Source organism: Mytilus galloprovincialis, chromosome 12 (genome assembly GCF_965363235.1).
Source record: "Mytilus galloprovincialis chromosome 12, xbMytGall1.hap1.1, whole genome shotgun sequence".
NCBI lineage: Eukaryota > Metazoa > Mollusca > Bivalvia > Mytilida > Mytilidae > Mytilus > Mytilus galloprovincialis.
This window is the reverse complement of record NC_134849.1, coordinates 16,950,463-16,957,990: the sequence shown is the minus strand read 5'-3', so window position 1 is coordinate 16,957,990 and position 7,528 is coordinate 16,950,463. Positions and strand designations below refer to the sequence as shown.

Genomic DNA, 7,528 nt, shown 5'->3' with positions numbered 1-7,528 from the left:
GAGAGGCGATATAACAATAGTAATTATAACGTGTCTAGTTTTCATAGAAAAGGCTCAGAAGCTTGACACAATGAAGTTTGTGTTTATATTCATCACTGTGTGCATTTTTTCTGCAGTTGGCGGGAGTGTGGAGTTTAAATCCTCTCCTTCTTTAGTCGATGATATAAAGAACAAAATTGAGGCTCCGAAGCTAGATGTTGCCCCCTCTTCAGTCAATGATATAGAGAACGAAGTCGAGGCTCCTAAATCAGAAGAAACCAAGTTGCAGATCCGATTTGGAGACAGAAGGTACGTGTACTTTTCGTTGAACTCAGACACACTTTGTAACATCCATCGTTTTATTTGTCATTTTATCGTACTATTTCAAAGGTCGGTAAACCTCAATTTATGTTTACCTATACGTATTTGTCATATTTTATTTTCTCAGTTAGATGCTAATCATTGTAATTTTGTTAATATTAATAAATGTATATATGTGTATATTGGTTGTTTAACAATGCATTATTATTTATTCTCCTTCCTTCAATTTCATTTAATGCTTTATATTGTAACATAATATGTGCAATTAAAATGTTATTCTTTCAATTTATTTCAGTCCGACACCGACATTACCGCCGCCATGGTTGTAAGTATTTATCTATTATGTTTGTTTGCATTTAAAATATACTTAAGTTGGGTTTGGAATGGGGGTCTTAGCTTGGGGGTAGTTAATGTTGTATTGGCTGAAGTCACTCAAATGTGTTTTTTTTTTTGCTTTGATAAGTTTAAAGTATTTCATTTTACTGTTTGTAGGCATTTCAGGAACTGCACAGCTTGGGTATTCGAGTAGACGAAACAAACATCGAATTATGTACATACCATTTCGTAGACCTTTCCGCAGGACACCTGCTTTAGTGGTTGGAATGACCTCACTGGATACCTACAGGGGGAAAAATGTGAGGATAAAAGCGACAGTACACCATCTTTCTGGACATGGATTCATGTTCAAAATTGTATCTTGGGGCGGCTCGATTACCTACGAAGTTGTCTACACGTGGATGGCGTGTCCCAAGTAGACCTACAAAGAATCAGATTTGTACCTATTTCTCTATGCGTGTATTCCAATTGTGACTTTCTACAAACTCCTTGTTTTTATCTTGTTATGTCTATAAAATAATAAAGCGTTACTCAAATACTTTTAAATTTTGTAAATCAATTACTATCGGAAGACAACATATTAAATATAACAAACAAACTCATGACGCAAGCGATTTGTATTTTGCGAATTTCGCTAAAAATAAACGTAAATATAAATCGTTGAGATCGTATAGAAAACTTTAATCTTTCTTGATTTCAAAAAATCAAGTTAATTTGAACATTGCAAAATCAAATCGCCGCTAAGTGGTCTATGAGCAGTAAACATGAACTGTATGCAGTATGCAGAGTTTATCAAAAAATTATCATTTTATCGCTTCGGACCTGATAAATGACGTACTTTTCTTGAATTTTGTGTTCGTAAATTAAGAAATGACACTGACCATACTGCGGATTCAGTTACTTTGATTCGTAGGTACCAATTTTCGTTGATGCAGTAAAACTTTCATATTCGTGGATATTTAATTTAGTGAGTTTGCCAAAGTCTGTATATAAGTCGGAACAAATTTGTTATTCATTGAACATTTAATTTCGTTGTTCACCTTTACCAACGAAATCCACTAAAACTGGTACCCCACGAATAATAATAATGAATCCAAAGTAAAAGAATTTGGCTACTTTTCAATATCACTTTATGACATGCACTTCCCTATGTTTCTACTTATTACAATTTGATCGTCCTTGCCTTTCAAAATCCTTAAGATTTAAGATTCCTGATTGAGATATATCTAACTGTGTTATATCTTTTATTACAAGTTTGAAGAGATATGCTCGTTAAACAAAGTTTCAGATATCTAACCTAAATACGCATGTGTAACCTATTAGAGGCACTGTGCACTGATACAAAATTATCAAGAGGAAAAGGGGGAGGTAAATAAACTCAACCAATCTAGAAGAACTAAAAAGTAATAGGTTAACTTTAGGCTTAAGAACTATCGCATTTTTAAACATATTTTATTTGCCTAAATATACAAAAGGGATTGGACACAATTTATTCAAACTTATATACTAGTAGTCATATATACGTTAAATATAAATTCATATGGTAAAACAAACCATTATAGGTCAAGGTACGGTCTTCAACACGAAGCATAGTCTCACACCGAACAGCAAGTTATAAAGGCCTTAAAAATTACTAGTGTAAAACCAATCAAACGGGAAAACCAACGGTCTAATAAATATAAAACAACGAGAAACGAGAAACACTTATGAACCACATAAACAAACGACAACCACTGAACATCAGATTCCTGACTTAGAACAGGTGCAAACAATTGCAGCGGGATTAAACGTTTTAATTATAGAAAACCTTCTCTCTTTTCTGAAACAGTAATATAACATCACAACATAGAAAGACAAGTCTGTACAAAACCACAATCAACCGCGGAGTGAACCTTTATTAGAATGACAGTCCTCTGTACCTAAGTTCTATCTGCTACGGAGTGGTCCCTTTAGATTGACAGTCCATTAGTAACTACATGCAAATGGCGGATTTCGAGAATCAACATTCTCGCTTTGCAGGTGGGGAAGAAACAGACGGTGAATTATCTTCTGAGTTAGGTTCTAAACGGTTCACTTACATGGTATGAACCATTCAGACTTTGGCATACTTACATGATATGAACCAATCAGAATTGGGTATACCTACATGATATGAACCAATCAGAATTGGGTTTTCTTACATGATATTAACTAATCAGAATTGGGTTTACTTACATGATATTAACCAATCAGAATTGGGTTTACTTGCATGATATGAACCAATCAGTTTGTTATGTTTATTACGTAGAGTATCTGACAATTGTTTTACATGGATTTCGTTTTTGTCGAGCCTTCGACATGTTCGACTTTAGTCGAAAAAGCGAGACTAAGCGATCCTACATTCCGTCGTCGTCGGCGTCGTCGGCGTCGTCCACAAATATTCACTCTGTGGTTATAGTTTTTGAAATTTTAATAACTTTCTCAAACTATACTGGATTTCTACCAAACTTGGACAGAAGCTTGTTTATGATCATAAGATAGTATCCAGAAGTAAATTTTGTAAAAATAAAACTCATTTTTTTCCGTATTTTACTTATAAATGGACTTAGTTTTTTTCTGCGGGGAAACATTACATTCACTCTGTGGTTAAAGTTTTTAAAGTTTTAATAACTTTCTTAAACTATCCTTGGTTTGTACCAAACTTGGACAGAAGCTTGTTTATGATCTGAGATAGTATCCAGAAGAAATTTTGTAAAAAATAAATCCATTTTTTCTGTATTTTACTTTTAAATGGACTTAGTTTTTCTGCGGGGAAACATTACAATCACTCTGTGGTTAAAGTTTTAAAAATGTTAATAACTTTCTTAAACTATCCTGGGTTTGTACCAAACTTGGACAGAAGCTTATTTATGATAATAAGATAGTATCCAGAAGCAAATTTTGCAAAAAGATAACTCCATTTTTTCTGTATTTTACTTAGATTTTCTTCCAGTTAACATTACATACAGTCTGCAGTTAAAGTTTTCAAAACATTTATTAGATTCATTAACTATCCTAAATTTTTACCAAACTTGGACAGAAGCTTCTTACAATCGTAAGATAGTATCAAGAGGAATATTTTTATTGATTTTTTTCCTCATTTTTGTTGAGCCTGCGATTTACAGCAAAAGTAGGCAAGACACTGGGTTCCACGGAACCCTTACAAATTTTTTCCTAATAGAGCTGATCAGTATCAAGATTATTATTGCACCCTTGTAGATCTAATGTATAAACCTTGTCAGATAGTGGTTTCAAATAAACTTTTGTACAGCTGAAAAGACAATAACTTAGTATTTGGAATGATATATGCCGAAACTGTTGACTTTTCTGCAGTTCATAGGTTTTACCTAGTTGTTTGAAAGGGGTTTATGATCTGTTTGTGTAGTGTGTGACTCTCCGTTGTATGCCTTTCTGTGTTTTCGTCTGTTCTTTTTCGACTGGAGTTTTCATATTAGCTCATGTCTCCCTTTGATTGAACCAGATATTTTTCAAAATTAAGTTGTTATAATCATGTTCAGTGATTATGTTGAACAGTTGCACCTGAATCTGAAATTGAACAGCTGTATTCTTTCGAACCGAAATCAATCCATGAATAATTTTTAGTTAAATTGATAACACTCGCATTAGCAAGGGTGTAAATGGCTTCATTTGTATTTTTCGTTGCCAATGTTTTATGCACACCCCGACGGGAACATAATGATTGGATGTAAAGACGAACCATACTTTGTTAACTAGACTGACATGGTGAGCATGATTCTTTACGTCATGTTTTCCAATTAACAGTGCATTTTGGAAATACTAAGGCTTTTCTACCTCAGGAATAGATTACCTAGCCGTATTTGGCAAAACTTTTAGGAATTTTGGTCTTCAATGCTTTTCCACTTCGTACTATATTAGCCCTTATCATTTTTTTTTTGGATTCGAGTGTCACTGGTGCGTCTTTTGTAGACGGAACACTTGTCTTGCGTGAATACAATATTCAATCCTGGTATCTATGATGAGTTAATTGACAAAAACAAAATATCACTACTCGGTCTATTCATCCATCCGACAAAGTTTTTCTTTTACTTCTATAAAAAATCAAATCATTAATGTTGCATACATTAGTATAAAAGTCAAGTATGATAATAATGCTCAATATAATTTGATAAAAATAAACGTGATGACATAATCAGTTTTCAATATTTTGTTCAATAGCCTGACAGACCAAGTCGTTTAAATCATTTAATGTTATTGTCAAGTTTAGGATTAGTGATAACCAATTTAGAAAAAGCTCACCAATATGTTGAAAATAATACATAAAGTCTTTCTTCCGTGAAAAAGAATTTTTTTTTTTTTTGCCGTTAAAATGGTCATCATTTATTCCATATTTCTTTAAATTACGGTAATACAATCCGCAATTAAAAAAATTCATATTGCTCAGTATTTCTTATTCCAAATTGTTTGTGTTGACTTTATAGGGCATAAATGCATACATTGCATTCCATTGCAATTATTTTTGTTGTTGTTGGGATTTGTTGTCATTTCGCGTCGGCTGATAAGTTTAAAATGTACCCTTGGTATCTCCCATTATTTTTCCCACATAATTTGTATATCTGTTAGTGTCGTTTGAGACGTAGTTATCATGATGTTTTTAGGAAACACCATTATATGCTTTGATCGCACGTGTTGTAACCTTTTTAGAATATTTTGTGTAATATCTATTTTGGGTCCATTGACCTACACTTTATATCTTCGTTCATTTCTATTAATGAATAAATGTAACAGTAGTATAATGCTGTTAAAAAGTCATAAAAGAGTGGCGAAAGATACCAGAGTGACAATAAAACTCATAGATCGAAAATAAACTAAAAATGCAATGGTTAAAAAAGAAAAAGACAGACAAACAATAAAATCCAACACACAACATATAAAAACTAAAGACTAACCAACACGAACCACACCAAAAACTCGGTTCATCTCAGGTGCTTATGATTGGTAAAAGTCATTCCATGAGAAAACCATATGTATTTATAAAGCTCTAAATCGCAACGGATTATGCCAAATTGTCTTTATATTCCACTGAGACTATCTCTGTATTACCTCTACTCCATGACTAAATATAACTAAAACACAAATATAAATTTGCCGACAGCCCGTCGAACGTGATAGACGCCGTATTTAATTTGTATCTCAAATAATTATCAGCAGTACACATTTTAACAATTATTAAAATTTCAAATATCAATGTATCCACAGTGTATTCGCTTAAATTTCTGAATGTTTACCCTTCATAGATAGTCAAGGCCGTCCAGGAAAAACCAACAATCGTTCACATGATATATGAATATGAATGGAAACATGTATCCGTGCTAATGCCCGAGCCTATCTCCGGATAAAAGTGGCGGACCACACCTGTAATTAGCAAATACATATACGAATAAATAAAAACAACTTTAATTGCAATCAGCAATTAAAAATAAAGGAGCTTACTATGTTGAACGACGGCTAGAAAGTGAAGCGCTTGAAAAACACCAATATATCGTAACACAAAATTCGACTTCTGATTGGTCAATTTTGTCACGCCTGATGAATATTTATGAAAACGTAACGACAATACAATATTTTCCCGCTTTACTATACGAACCGCGGGAAAATCCAAATATCTGCAATATCCAATAAATTATTCATTGGACTGATAAAAATACCATGACAATACTTTCCATGATTTAATAACGTATTCTCATTGCCAATAAAGAAATAAATTTGACAGACCAAAACCATGTTTCTGATAAATAAAAAAATAATGTCACTTCATTGGTTCAAATGTTTAAACTATTTAAATTGCAAAATGTTGGTGTACTATTTTGAAAATATTACCCAGTATGAATCAGATTCAGAAATGGCGAATTTGTGATACTTAATATCAATGTTGTGTTGTTTTGCTTCTCCACTGCAGTTTTTTTTTTTTTGTAATTATTGTGCTTTGATTTTTCATCTGCTCATGTTTTGTCAATTAAGAAGGTACTGTCGAATATATATTTACTAAGATTAAAATCGAAGTTTTACATTTGATTATACATAGTGTTCTTTATGATGGTCATTGTCGGGTTGGCTTTCCAGCGTTCTTCAAGCTTCATATAACGTCTGCCATGACACTATTTAATGAGTTAAAAATAAAATATTCACTGCATTCGACATTCAAGTAATAATTAAAAACCAATTGTTCAAAGAACAATTGAAGGTCTTTCCACCAATAAGGATCTATTTTGATATGAAAATATTAAAATTCAGTTGAAAATGTCAGTTCATATGGCTAAATGATATATATATATGAATTTCAAGCAAAGTTCAAAATCTAGAACGTCCAATTAACCTATGACCTTGACCTCAATTTCAAGGTCATAAACCAAGGATCCCAAATTAAAAGACCCTAGGTCTGTATTATGTATGGTTCATGAGTAATATCACTTTACGCATAATTCTAAATATAACAGGGGCAAAAATCCCATTTATTCTCTTCGCACCCTTCCAATCAAAATTTATAAGTTACGACATGTCGCAACTAACAATTTAGTAAAAATTATTTGTTGAAATCTTATAAGGTTAATGAAAAAGAGTGAAAACTAGATTTGCCATTGCAAGCAATAGCGGATGGCACCCTTTCCCCATTGCCAGGCCAGCGGCAGCCATTTAGAAAATTTTTGCTGTTTCCATGGCAACGGCGGCCATTTTGAAAATTCGAAACTCAAAAGTTAAGTCTACATAAGCTAGGCAAAATTTGTTATAAGTTTCATTAACTTTAAAGCATTTTGAAGTTTTTCATAATTTTGCTGTTCTCATGGTAACGGCGGCCATTTTGAACATTCCAAAGTCAAACCCCCACTGCAATTTT

At 32.8% G+C, this 7,528-nt stretch overlaps 1 long non-coding RNA gene across 1 annotated transcript; it reads left to right on the top strand.

Moving 5' to 3' along the window:
- The first annotated feature begins 268 nt into the window (after positions 1-268).
- Positions 269-933, top strand: LOC143055531 (uncharacterized). Its single transcript, XR_012972072.1, has 3 exons — positions 269-288; positions 596-625; positions 793-933. It is a non-coding gene; the product is annotated as an uncharacterized LOC143055531 (long non-coding RNA).
- Positions 934-7,528: the final 6,595 nt, after the last annotated feature.